Genomic DNA, 15379 nt, shown 5'->3' on the forward strand with positions numbered 1-15379 from the left:
TTTTTTACTTTTCATGGTTTCCACAAAAATATTAAGCAGCACAACGGTTTTCAACATTGATAATAATAAGAACTATTTCTAGAGCAGCAAATCAGCATATTAGAATGATTTCTGAAGGATCATGTGACACTGAAGACTGGAGTAATTCAGCTTTGACATCACATAAATAAATTCAATTTTAAAATATATTAAAACAGACAACAGCTATTTTAAATAATATTTCATAATAATTACACTTTGTATTTTGATTGTATTTAAAAAAAACAGTCTTCTTTAAAAACAAATTACCAACCCCAACATTTTTGAACGGTACAAGTGTATTAATATATGAATATTAATATAAATAGGTGTATTTTATATATCGCCTTGTCATTTTCCCATTAAACTATAATGCCTTTTGTTGGACAATCAAAAAAATCATTTCTCATGGGTGGGTGAGCAATCTGAGGCACTACAGTACAGCTGGAAATAAAGACACCCAGGAAAAAGAGGCAGCTCTTTATTAAACTAGAAGGGTCCTACTAGTCTATAAAACAAATGATACCATGTTAGAGAGTAGAATAAAACATTAGACCATAGAGGAATGGAGGGTTTCTGTCGATCAAAAATGATCCTTGTCCAGCAGCTGTCGTAACCATGTCAAATAACCCAGCTAATCAACACTCCAACGCCTGAGTGCTTCTGGGTAAACAGATGGAGGCTTCAATGCTCTGCATCTAATCGACCATAAGTGAAAAAAGCGGAGGCTTTATCCCTGGAATGACAAATACAAGAAACCCTCCAAATTCTCCACAGATATCCACCACTTCAGTGTTATACTGAATTTGTAAAGCAAAGCAACTTTAGGTAAACAGAACTGATACGATAACATTGCCAATAGTTAAAAAGCAATAGTTGGGGTCTTGATCCTAAAAACAGAAACGGCATTATAATGCAAAGTGCAGTTATTAATCAATCCATCCCAGCTCATTTTGTCAGTACACTGAAAAAAAGGTAGTATTTTGTAGACATTGCTAATAATTTTCGCTAACAATTACAAAGAAACAGCAAGTAATGCATTCAATCAAACGCGGAATTTTGATGTAGAAAAGTGGTTTTATTTACAAATTTGAAAAATCGTAGTATAAAAACTAGATTGGATAAAGCCTCCTTCCCTCTATCTGTTGTGAAATAGAGGTTATGTTAATAATACTCTATTACTTCTGCAATGTACAGTATGCAAACTCAAAATTGTATGCTAACTTTTTAACTGTATTGATAACTTTTCTGTATAGAACACATGGATTACCTGACGTCAATGGCAAAATGAAGTAATACATGTGCTCAACATTGCATTTCTAGTGTAATGAATGAAGAATATCTTTCTTCACACATGATTTGACCAGACATTTTCTGAAATAACTTGAATATACTTAGCAAAATTAAATGTATTGATTAAATGAATAAATTAAATGAGACCATGCATTTTTTCCCTAATTGTATATAGCCTATTGTGCAGTATACAGTACACTAATAATCTTTTTGAAAATAGCCAAACATCAGAAAAACAAATGTGGCGATAACCCATCCCAAAAATACAGGCCTAAATCATCTCTGCAGCATCAAAGCAAAATATAGTTCATTTTTATTAATGCAATAAACACTGAGCCATCTTTAAAATTAAAATAAATTAGTAGCAACAGACAGCTGAAACAGATGTCCTGACTTAAAAAAGTCTTAGAGATCAGATCGCAGGTGGTGCTTGTCTTGCATGAGCAGGAGCACCATGGGGTTTTCTAAAATGAGACATCTCAAAGGGTCCATGCTGTTTGTTTCAACACTGAACACATGGCAAAGATATCTGCATCTACAAATCATCAGGAGCGGATAGAACTCCAGCCACTCGATATTTACATGTTGGCCAGTGTTAAAAACAAGAAAAATGTTCAAACTGATGTCCCTTTTTAGATGGCCCTAATGCCATCCGAATTTGTTTGCTCCAAACTTAATCAGTGATTTTTAACAACAGCATCTGTTTCTAGCTGTACTGTTTTGCTCCTAAATTTGTCAGAGACATGTTTAATGACACTCACTAAGCAATACAAAATTAATCTTGCATTAAAATTAATATATTGGTGGGTTACTTGATTGCTCAGAAAGGCAAACAGACAGATAGATGGAAAGTAATGTCTCTGTAAAACGCTCTCCACCCACGGTTCGGCAAGCAGTTCATCTTAAATCTAATGACGCATCTATAATATGGTTTATTGAAAATAACAATGCGTAAAACAGAGACAAAGTTCTGCTAATGCATGTTTCTGTTGATGGATACACATTCTGGTTTCCCAATACATTACAACAGTGATTATAAAAAAAAGGATCACTCTTGGACAAAACTATCACTCTTTGTAAACTTTGTTCAATGCGAGTGCCGTATGCTTGCATATGACCAGGCATTTCTGCCATTGTCATCACCCGAGTGTTAGCACGCACGCAAGCACATTAAACATTAGCAATCATTAAACATTTAAAGCCAGAAGACACAAATGAGAACTCTTGTGCACTGTGAGAAGGTGTGTGTGTGTCCTCTTTCAAATCTTGTGATAAATTCACACAAAAATTCTGTCAACATGCCCATCTTGGCGAGTATCCTAGCAGACATTGTTTGTGAAGTCACAAGTAAATGAAACAGTCCAGGCATGTGTACAGTATCAGTGTACTGGATCTGTGCATTATATCTTAAAGTGACGGCAAGCTAATTTATTTATTTATTTGTTTATTTAAAAGGGACAATGCATATTGATAAACATTTCAGTAATGTAAATATGCCAGAATTAGCCCCAGGGCTACTTTCCATCTGCAGTCCCCCATCAGGTCATCACAAAACAACACATAACAAAACTAACATTTAAGTATAAATTGAACGCTACACAGTTTAAAGGACACCTTAAAATTCAGTAACAATTACAAAAGACACCACTGTTTTCAGACAAATTACACATATACAGTAAAGTGCTATTCTATGTATACATGCTGGAATTACAATAAATACTAAATCTGATTTAATATACATACAAATGCTTACACGATACTACAGTGTTCTTTATTCATATACCTCGATTGTAAAGAAGAGAGAAGAAAAAAGAGAAAAAAAAAAGAAAAAAAAACCAGAGAGAAAGGAAAAATTTTTAATGGTCACAATTTTATGTGTTTTGAGCCATTGTTTAAGTTGATTCTTAAATCTGGGAAATGTCGGACATTCTCTAATGACAAGTGGTAATTTGTTCCAAATCTCTGACCCCTTTATTGACAGCACATATTGTCCAAATGTAGTACCTGTACGGCACCACACAATCACCCCTGATGGAAGCCCTGGTGACACTTCTTCCCTCTCCCTGTTTTTTTAGTGTAATATATTCGCTCAGTGGGGGTGGGGCAAGTCCGTGCAGGATCTTATAAACAGCACAGGCATATTTAAGCTTTAGAAAATTTTCAAAACTTAGTAGGTTATATTTCTGTAATATTAAGCAGTGGTGATGTGAAAACGGTTTTCTGTCAAATATTTTTAAGGCTCTTTTGAAAAGTGACTCAATTGGTTTAAGCGTTGTGGCATTTGTAAGTGACCAATTTACAAAACAATATTCAATGTGCGAGAAAATCATAGAATGAAGAAACATTCACATAATATTCACAATAACATAATAAAACATAATATTCCTACTGTCTGTGTTTTTAATGTTAATCAAACAACAAAAGAAAAGGACTTCATTGCTCTAAACTGAAAATCTAATCTTCAATTTATAGAATCATAATATTTATAGAATTTATAGAATCAAATATGCAGTGTTATTGTACATTTGATAACTTTTTTCAATTCCTGTACCTAAAAACTAATGTTAGACCTACCTGAAAAACACTGTTTATTTTATTTGTATCTTTGATCTACTGTATTTATTTGTCCTGTTGCTTGTAGTAAGATTATTATTATTTGAGAGTTTTCCCCCTAAACATAGCACATACCAAATCATACTGAAACAATGACTCTTAAACTGTGATTATATTTAAAAAAAATAAAATAAATAAATTTGAACCGTGAGCAATTTGAACCGTTGCACCCCCAACAGAAAGACAGACCTGGACATTTCTAGGCAGTTTTGACGAGAATCGCCCTGAAAGTGTAAGAGTGACGCTGTGATCCCATTGCTGGCTGGGACTGTGTGATTCAAATTGCTCATTTGGGATTCTACGACATTAAAGAGCCCTTGAACTGTGTCTTTGACACCCCGCAGCTCTAACCAAGAACAATTAATCACCCCTAAACATGTATTAGGCAAGAAAGAGTGGATTATTTGATGTCCTAGAGAAATCCCCTAAAACAGCCCACACTAGTTCACGCATTGAACTCAACACTTGCTGCGACTGCAGCTGCCTCTAAATGGCAAATAAGATTTAATAAAACATGACTCGGTGGACATCGAACACAGAGTCCACTGCATCCTGCTCCCGACTCCTTGCTTTTCATCATTACATTTCATTCTTTCTGCCACATTTGCTTTAAGAAACAAACAACAATCTTCTCTTACCAGCTACGTCTAAAACAAGAAAAAAGGAGAAAGAATAAACTTGCCTCTTTCCTAATAACTCCCCCAACTCTCAGCCCATCCTGTTTTGGAGCAGATCAAAGGTAATAATCCCCCATAATCCTCTGGTGTGCCCTTGCTGTTGTTATGGTCATTATAGGCTGCTGCATTGTTGCTAAGCTATCACGATTGTTCAGAGGAAAGCTACACTGGCTCAGTTTCACAGTGTAATGCCTATTTCACGGATGGACAGCCACTAGGATAATTAGATGGGACCCGAGCGGACACAGCAACGATGTGCTTTACGGACAGAAAGCAAGGCCTCGTTTTTGCAAACTAAGGGGTCAGGGAGGGTAGAAAAAACTTGTGAGGTAAGTATAACAACTCCGTGTGTTACATCGAAAGTTAGAGTGGCTGCAAAAGTTTAAGAAACCAACTAAAATGACATGGAATTGACATACACACTTCAGTTTATAGCACAACAGCCATGTAATAGTTTAGGAACATTAGAAGGATTGTAAAACTGTGGCATATGGAATAATGATAGCTGCTTTTGTGTCAGAGGATCAGTTACTATTCATTGGCTGCATACAGAACAAAATCTTTGGATGGATGAGATTGTGAATTTAAATGGCTTCTGCAGATTACCACTTGAGTTGAGATGGCATCCATACATAGGCCAAGGTAAAGATTTGACATTTTTAAATGTGCACCTTTTCCAAGTCCAAGCTTTGATCTGTGACAGTTTCTCTAAGGATATTGGGTTTGACTTGCACATGAAGATACTTTCAATCGCTTGGAGTCATACTGGATTGCGATGAAATTTACTTGCAATCAACTGTGTTAAACATGAAGTCCTTTTTTGCTTTTAGCATGAACAGATAAATTATATGTTGCCAAAAACTACACAACTGGTTAGGATGCGATGGCATAACATCACGCAAGACATCTTTCCAGAAATATCCATGACAAGCAAATGCTTTATGCATTAAAACCTTGGAAGAGATAAGTTATTTAACCAACCAATCAACAAGACCCCCATTGGGATCCATTCTTGATTCCTTCCTGTACGACCTGTTTTTCCCATAAAGACAGTGAAAGTCAACTCACCATTAGAAGGAGGTAAAGGGCCTCACAGCAAACCGGTCACAGCTATAGGGGTTGGAATCGTTCTCCAGTGGGCAGGAGCCCAAGTCCCATCTCCTTAAGATTTAAACCTCAGCAGCTCTGTATAAGAGGCAGAAAACAAAAGCAGCACATCAGAAGCTTGATCATAAAAACAGTGGCCGTCATTTTCCAGACCCTACTGTGAGCCAAACAAACTAGCATCTTGCCTGAGAGCCTATGTATAGCAACAAATCCCACCGGCACCTTCAGCGGCATGATGCTGGAGGCTCCTAGGGAGGGGGTGTCTATGTGTAACCTTCATAGCGCTAAAGACATGGAACACTACACATGCAATTTAATTAACACACAACATGCGCATTTATATGTCTGCACACAGGGGAGCATACTTTCTCTCCAGAGACAAGAATAAAGAGTTAGTGTGTGTGTGAGGGGAGGGGGATATGAGAGTAGAACAGCTGCCAACTTTTTGACATAAAAACAGCACAAAGCAAACTGAGCATCAATTATCTGTTGGGATAGTTAGCGGTGTTTGCCAAGGCAAGTAACACTGTAAGTATTAAGGACATGGACTCAGTGAACAACAGTGACTTAGCCTTCAATTTTTCCTTCTGAAATGAACACTAGTGGCTATAAAACACCAACTTGAAATCCTTTTCATTACAAGGGGCGGATTATTTCCGTGTTTTTACTGTTATACGGTAGGGGAGCACTATTACAAATCTTCTGAAAGGGTACAGAGTCGCCTGATCAAAAGACATGTGAAGAAGTGGAAACAAGCGACAGCATACAGTATGTAAACAGATTCATATGTAAAATAACGTGATCATCAACATGAAACAACATATTAAAAACTGCAAAACGTTACTGAAATGGCGAGGTATAGGACTGTGCAGGCGTTTGGGGTGTTGATGGACGTGATCTACTCCATTTAGTTTCTGAATCCAATCCAGCTGCAGTCTTTGACAAAACATGATGTATTTAGCTAGAATAATACAGATTTGTTTGTCTAAACAAGACCTGTGAAACAAGTCATGATGAAAGAGCTCAAAGTCTTGTAGAAAAAAAAAAAACTAAAATGGCATGGTTGCATCTGCAAATTTTTGTTTTTACATTGCATTTGTTAATAATAATTGTTATAATAGTATAACACTATATTAACCTTTTAACACCTCACCATTTAAATTTTCAAACTGCCATGCCCATAATGATATGTATAACCAACCACATAATAAAACACACCAGGACCACATTCATTGGCTTTGGATCAAATTAAAGACATTGGATATTTCACTGTGAAGGTACGCAACGAACAAGAAGCAACGTATTATAATTTTTGCAGAAATGTCACCACATGCATGCTTTTCCCATGACCCTCCATTTAGCACTCATGTACTTAAGGTTTGAATCCCCCTTTTCACAATGCTGTTACAATGCTGTACCAGTAAGTAATAGCATCCACCCAAAAACACTAGCATGCACACAGAACACTGACAATCATATACCAATACCCTGTCAACCACCCACAACATCCTAGCATTGTGTTAGCAACTAGCAAATACCACTTACATATTCTTCAGAAAATATTTCTACTTTTTAAATGTTATAAGACTTATTGATGTTTGAATGCTTATCATGCATAAATATAATAAAAATAAGCCTTTGTTATTTTATTCCCACCATGTAACTACTGTCTCTGAGCTATCAAAACATTGCTGTTTGTTTGAGCTTCACATCCAGATTGACATTGGCTGAACCAATGGGCAGGTGGGTGAGTGTTCATGAATCATGTGTGCAAACAATCCAGTTTATAACTGCTGTGGTGGTAGTAGTGGTGCAGATATGACATAGTTCTTCAACATTAAGTAATTTAGCTGCTTTTCTCAATTTAAATATTTTTATGTCTTTTTTTTTTTTTTTCAAATGCATCTACCAGACGGTTGTCGGAGGTTCTGGTGCGCAGTGGGCAAACAAACTTCTCGTCTTTCCGTGCTGATATACGGCTCTGTTGTGTGTATTGTGTGGGTGATACCTGAACCCCTTACAGCATGGAGAAGGGACACGGATACTGCAAACCATGGCCAAAACATGAGGCCCGACAGACGAGACGCACCTTTCATTACCTGCAGACCATGTGTGTGGGTGACATCTGCCAATGTCATCAGCACCTTTGCTGAGAAGACAAAGAACCGTTGCTTTTCAAAATAAAGGGATCTGCAGGTTATATGAAAGATACGATCAAGAGTAAACAATGTATAGCCAGATGCTGCCTGAACATTTAGAAAATGAGACAAAACAAAAGAAATTATGTTTTTTTTCAGTAATCACAATGTTGTTGGCTTTTTTAGTCCACATTTTCATTATGTAGCAACTTATTAGCAACTTGCCTTTTTAAAAAAGGCTTCAAAATGCATTCTTGAGAAATGACGTATGCTGCAGAACAAAATGTAAAGTCTTTTCAAGCAATAAGCCCTTAACTTACTCAGAACCACCATTCTAAAAACCCCAGGGAAGGAATGGTGAATTAGCCTTCTGGGTTAGCCTACAAATTAACATCATGACTGAACTCAGCTCTGTTTGGTTACATTGATGGTTCAGAAGTCACACACTTCACCTTTTGTTATCTCTTATTCTTTAAACGTTTAATGTTTTTATCTATAGTTTTAAATTGCTTTCACATTTCAAATAATTTTAGAACACATTTTTTGTTTAAAGGTGCCAGCCCACCTTTTCAGCTGCCTTGGTTACGCAAGTATTTTTGTTTATTGCAAAATTAGTTAAAACTGCAGTCCTCAGTTTGTACTCTGTCGCCATCTCTGTTTGAAATCTGAAATTGCAGTCATTCACGTAATTATTAACTTTCGCCGAGCCCAGAAAAATATCTAGCATGCTAGACATCCAGAGCTGTCTTGCGACTCAACCTCAGTGATGTCATGAGCTACAGCCAATCATCAGGTCACCAGGTAAATCTTATTTTTTTTTTTTTTTGCATTTTTTGTTTTCTCAGAGCAAATCATCGTGTCATTTCTGGTTCAGCAAACTCGGGCTGAATCTCTAGTTGTCAATGGTGATTGTCATTTGAACCTTTCTGGATCTGCCAACAAATTGATAAGTTTAATAAAATCAAGTGCTGTGAGAAAAGGCAATAAATCTCCTCCTCCAACATCCTCACACGTAACATAGCTTATACTAGCCGACAACAAATGTGTACTGTACAAATGTGATCTCCCGCGGAAATCCACCAGTACCACTGGAATCAAAAACATTATTACAAGCTTACCGTTTTGAATCGAGCCAAGGCCAGCAGATAGCTTTGAACACTGGCTGGTTATGTACTTGCTCAAATTTTTAACCCCAAAAAAGTTACGGACTAGAGCTTTAAGTAGTTTGAGAGCAAAGGGAGACTGACTTGCTTGCATCATTCATTGTTCTTCATGGCAGTGAGCAGAATAAGGGCGCGTTCACACAGAACGCATTTTTGCTTTGAAAAACGATCTAGACGATTTTAACTTGAGTGCTGCATTTTTAGAACGCCGTATCATGCCCGAGACACTGCAAAAGATGGAAGACCCGAGCGCAATGGTTATATATGTAGCGCATTGGAACGGAAAAAAACGAGTTCTGTGTGAACAGACCCTTAAGAGTTATTTTAGAGATTAGGGTTAGGTTGAGAAATCAAATTTTCCTTGATCTTTTGACAAACAAGAGGCCATTGTACTATAAAAAATATCCTTTAGGTTTCAGAACTGAAAACTTTTTTGTTAGAACAAAACAGCTTTTATTGAAACCAAGCTGCCAAAATGACTTTTTGCTTTCCTTATGATCCTAACATTAAGAAAGCGTTGATGAACTTTTACTTTTAACAAAGTTCCAGATCTCGTCAGTAAAACACTGCTCGTTTGTTCGCTTGATTTTTCTGCGGAAAAAAAGACACCGTTTGATGCAGACTTTTTAGAGATACTGATAAACAAAAGATGATGCAGTGACGGCTCCACAGCAACAAATACACTACAATTATTTGTGATTCCAATAAAGCACATTAAAACTGCAACTGAGGAAGGAATAGAGCGACCCACATGGTCTCACCCACAGTCATATTCCATGTATGCATGTACTTGTAAACATGAAAACAAATGGCCCGTTTAAGGCGTAGAACATATATTCACAACCACGCAAATAGACACACATCAACCGCTTCAATGAGACTCCAAGCATTCTGAGAAACATGTAGCAGAATGTAATTGGCAAGTATCCAAGCCTCAGCGTCATGCAGATTCAGCTCCTGTGTGAACGTTCGGAGAAAAGAGAAAGCAGCTAATAAGGGTCATTGTACGCCAATTGATTCATAAAAATTTGACGTGTGAACTAGCGGTTAATGCACAAGCTCTGACACACCAATCCGTGGTGCTCAAGTGGATAAAATAAGATAATATTAAATCAATAAATAAGATAATGCAAAGTAAAATAGTAAAAATAACAATTATAAAAAAATAGCTGTGCAAGAGCTGAAGAAAAGCCACAAGCCCTTACATAAAGGCAGAAAGTTAGTAGAATTAATCCACAAATTCTACACAGACAAAGCATAAAACACAACACCTGGGGTGTTGTCACATTTCCCAGTTGATCAGGGTATCTACATCTCTCCTCTGCTTTTGATGGAGCAAGATAGATAGAGAGATAACTATATGTAAGGTGTTCAACAAAACCATCCTCTGTGAGCCTCAGGACTGATCTGATTATAAAAATCCTTTGAGGTTTATATTTTTGTATTACGGAGCATATAGAGTATATATCATGAGGATATGAGGATCTCCATGGTAACAAGGCAGACACACAAATCAGCAGGAGAATGAGAACATATGCACTATTAATCAAAGGATGCCACGGTGCCTGTTATGCTTTATCAGTAATGCTTTTTTTCACTCACAGAAAAAAAAGAAAAGCACACTTCTTTTCCTCCTCTTATAGTGCCTTACCAAGATAAGAGGACATGCAGACTGCATGCCAGCCTGATCTAAACTTCTTCTACTGACACTCAAATAATCGAATCCAAGTCCGATTGCTAAAGCCGTGATCAACATCAGGGCTTGAGTGACAGTTGAGTTAGCCGTCGTCAGATACCGTCAAAGGCAGTGCTGTAGTTCTCCATGTAGAGGATACAATCAGACAGCAGGTATCTAACATCTCTCATTTCAGCAGCATTACTAAAACAACATCTGGTATGCTGCCGCCCCGTATCTGACTGTCCCTCTAGTCAAACGGTGAGGAGTGGGTGGACGAAGGGATAGAGAGATTGTTCACTTTGTCTAAGGGCAGCCCTTGACTCCTACACAGGCGACATAAACGAACCTCAGTACGTAGGCAGAAAGAATGAGAAATCGGTCACATGTAAATTCACTCAGAGATGTTAGGAACAAAACTGCCATTATGTGAAGAGTCAACACATAGACTGAGTTAACTAGATTTGGGCGGTGAGAAGAACAGATATTTCAGTGACGCATGAAATGGCATGAAAACAGCGGGAGAGAGAAAGAGACAGAGTTGAAAGTTTAGTTAAATGTAGTCTTGCTGGATGTTAATTTTTACTATAATATAATTATATACAGTAATTGTCAATTAGTGGCACTTGTATTAGATCAAATAAATAAAATAGGGAAAAAAATACATTTGAAATATAGTAGAAAGACTGATAATGGATGATGGCTGAAGGCATCTACTACAGACTCTTGAGTCTGACCCAACCCACAATCCAAATACACCAAGACAAGCCATAAACACAACTTCAGCCAGATACACACACTGCGAGTCTAAACACTATAGCGGACTTCTCTAGCAAAGTTCTTCCATCTACGGCATATCAAATAAAGAGGAGTATACTTTAAATTATATTACTTGGCTGCCTAATACAGCATAATACTCTATTATCAGATTCTGCAATGCATTTAAATGTGATAGCAGATAGAAAATGAGATCCTCTGACAGACGGCGGTGTTAACAATTCCTTCACCGTTTTTTGGTTTGATTGCTCCCCCTCACACTGCAGGCTTTGTCCAAAGTCCCTGTTGAAGTGGGACAAAAAAAATGAGGTGTAACGGAATGCAACAATAAGGATAATGAGGGCCAGCAAGCCACCACTCTCTCAAAGGCGGCCTTATGTCCACCCATGAATAGGTCCTATCTAAGGCGCCAATTCAGGCTTCGACTAAACAAAGAGAGGGACACGTGTCCCACCACTTGCTACGGCCAACTCACGAGCCAGCTGATAATGAGAGCGTGCTATGCCTGCCCCTTTTTTCCTTTTCAAGTCTTGTGGTTTAAATTAAAACACGGCCTCATCTCATTACTCCAGGCATTCATTGTATAAAAGAGGTTTTTTCTCTCCCAAAAGCACTTAAAAAACCTTGAGGACTTTGACATTGTGCAGGCTTTAGAATGTGCCGCCATTATCAGAAGTATAAAAAAAGAAATGTTGCTATGGATTTTTTGAGATTTTGAGGAACCCACAAGGCACGGTTCTACGAAAAGCTCTGCCATGTGTTGAGATACTTTTAGTAACATAGGGATAAGGGCACTCGAGGATGGATGACCCCAATTCCTCTGGGACATGCAGGGTTGGAGGAGAATGGGGGGGGGGGGGGGGCTGTCATTCCTAGATGAGGTGGATAACTCAAGTCTAGACAAACACTTGGGCCCAGGGCTCAGTATCCAGCAAGAAGGTCGGGAGGGGGGCTGCGGCTGGCATCCTGCAAAACCATCTGCCTCAGATCTGATAAATCTTGATTCCAGCATGTTGGGAAGTAGGGGAGGAAAGGATGGAAAAATGCATCACCACTTACCAGTCTATCTATTTATTTATTTTCAGATGTGCGAGGCCGAGGGAGCCTTTGACATGCACAAACAGCTGCCTTGAATTTCAAACAAGGTGATGGATACCAAATCACTAAAAAGGCTAACAAACAATCATGTCAAAATCATACTTAAAGAGGACATATTATGCCATTTTAAAAAGTCTTGATTTTGTGGTCTACTAGAATAGTTTTCCATACTTGATAGTGATACAAAATTTAATTTTCACATATTTTATATTGTTGCAGCACCTCTCTTCCCAGTCTGTCAGTAACGCTCTCTTTAATTCTGGCCTCTATGAAGCTCCTCCTTCTGAAAAGCGTGATGTGCTCTGAGGCCACCCTTAAAAATATTCTTGTTTGCCGTAACCCGACCGACCCTGTCAATTTAGGGCCGACCCATTTTTTTTTTTTTTTTTCCTTTTAGTCCGACCGACTTGCCGGTTGTAACTTGCGTTCAGACCGACCGATTTTTTTTTTAGGCTACTCTTCAAACGACTAATTCAAATTCAATAAAATAATATTAATTATATTTTAGTTAGTATTGTGAAAGTTGCTTGTGTCTACATAGCCTACAAACGTAGGCTACGTTCTTTCTTAAATAAAAACCCGTGGCGTCATATTCATCAGATTATGTTTACACCATTGGTTTAACGTTACGCGTGTCACTATATGGCTTGTACATTCGCTCGTTTCAGTGTTCCCGCTTGGTACCCGGTATTAAAAGGGCAACGGGGCTGAATATCAACCATTTTTTATAATAAAAATATTAAACAATTTGTCTGTGATGCAATTTTGCTATTCGCAGTCCAGAAGAGAGAGCGATCTCTCACCCGGAGCCACAGCGCGCACAGCACGACAGCCCTGCTTAATGAGTGACAATGAGGACAAAACGTGGTTACACTTTAGATCTGGGATATTATTCTAATTGTATTTTAGATTTCCGCTTTCAAAGATTATAAAAAGAAGATATTTGAGATGAAACCATTAGTCTAGCGCAACTTCCTTCCCTTCACATCGTTGCGCTGTCATTTCTTCCTAAAACCCAAACGTACAGTCAGAATCAGCACGATCGGTGATTGTTGTAAAATGCAGTCTGTACTGTTGCTAAACTGCGGACGCGTTCAATCATTAAAAGAGCTATTAAAAGCACAAAAGACTGCGCAAGAGACGTTGTTTACGACGCGCGCTCCGAAATGCACTAAAACGAGACAATAAAAGTAGGCTATCGCCTCATTTTGGGCTTCATGTGCGCATCTAAACCATCAAATATACATAAAATATAAAATGACCTGCCCTGAGATTCATTTAAACAGTTTATGTCTTAATTGGACGTAAATAGTTGGGAGAAAATGATGGTGCATCAGTCATATATTACAGTAGAGTTCTGCATTCGGTCTTAAAGGGGCAGTAGTCTAATAAACGTGACGATTGAGCCAATGCGAATCAAACAACAAAAGGCAGATAAAAATCACTCACAGCTCTTGAATGAATAACTTAAACTTTAATAAGCATTAATCTAACTATGATAAACTATGCAGTGTCATTTTACATTTGATTACTAGCTAAATTAAATTTCTTTTCAGAGAGAGCGACAGACTTAACTGAAAAGTAGCTAATTTTAGACCTTCCTGAAATTAAAGCACTGTGTATATAGGCTAATTTGTATCTTTGTTTAATTGTATTCTTTGTTTGACCATGTGTTTGTACTTGTTTTTGCTTATCTCATGTATATATGCATAACAAATAGATATATTATACATTTTGTGACTAGCCTAAAATGTAACTGGTCGTATTTTGCATTAACACCTAGCGGTGGATGCACAGTTTGAAAACCCAGTCAGTGACGTCACAATATGCATTTATTTTTTAAATTCACGATCACCATCTCCAAAATTGTACCTTTTTTTTACACTGAATCTTGGAAAAAAAAAAATATAGACCTACCTACCGACCCTTTTTTAAAAAAAAATTGCTGTTACTGCAAACCAAAATATTTTTAAGGATGGCCTGATTGGTCAGCTGGACCAGTGTGTTGTGATTGGGCAAGCAGGCCTCGCCCCTTTTTTTGTGTATGCCTTGGGGGGGAATTCTTTAAATGAGGAATATTGTGAAGTGAATGTTCACAGTAGAACACTTAAGGCTACAATCGAGGTGTTTCCGGGAGTTCAGAAACAGTGCTTACTGATACAGAGAATAACTCCCTTTGGAAGGACTTAGTGCTTTTTAACTTTGCAGGCCTTTTTTATGCTCAAACAGCAACATAAAAAAAAACTTGGAAAAAAAACCCAAAAACATAATAGGTCCTCTAAGTTATAAAGGGGATCAAACAATGTTCAGATTTATGATACAAATGACAGTTTTTGTAAAACTAGACCTATAGTCCAGTTATGTGAAATTGTATATGAAATCTTGAAAAGATTTTGTTCCATAAACCTGTGACCTTACATTTTGCCCAAATTTTTCACTAAAAAACTCTGACAGAAATCTTATGGGTGAGTTAATAACCACAGAAGTCCAAATTGACCTTCAAGCAAGCTGCAATATAATACAATAAGAAACAGTCCTCACCAATACATGACAAAATAGTGTCAATCAAAGTTGACACAAAAGTCATAAAAAGAGACCAGATATTACAATGAAAAACATGAGTCCACATATCTATCAGGTTCAAATCTCTAAACTAAGCATTCTGTATTTTGTCATAGAATACTCAATTACAGAACCTGCAATTTCCTCACAAGTTCAACATGTAATCTTATTCCCAACAACAAAACGGCAGTGACAAATTCCCTGGCCACTGTCCCTAGAGCTAAACACATTTATCAAAACAAAAACAACATTACATTG

The 15379-nt window shown here is 37.5% G+C and overlaps 1 protein-coding gene across 3 annotated transcripts in view; it reads right to left on the reverse strand.

The window, feature by feature from the left end:
* tanc2a (tetratricopeptide repeat, ankyrin repeat and coiled-coil containing 2a) overlaps positions 1–15379 on the reverse strand; it is a 159462-nt gene that overhangs the window by 114619 nt on the left and 29464 nt on the right. For all 3 annotated transcript variants that reach the window (XM_089128397.1, XM_089128398.1, XM_039685800.2), the window contains one exon: positions 5670–5786. The gene's annotated coding sequence lies outside the window, so the exon portion shown is untranslated. The remainder of the gene's footprint in view (positions 1–5669; positions 5787–15379) is intronic.

This window comes from Pimephales promelas, chromosome 3, assembly GCF_988280905.1.
Source record: "Pimephales promelas chromosome 3, fPimPro1.hap1.1, whole genome shotgun sequence".
NCBI lineage: Eukaryota > Metazoa > Chordata > Actinopteri > Cypriniformes > Leuciscidae > Pimephales > Pimephales promelas.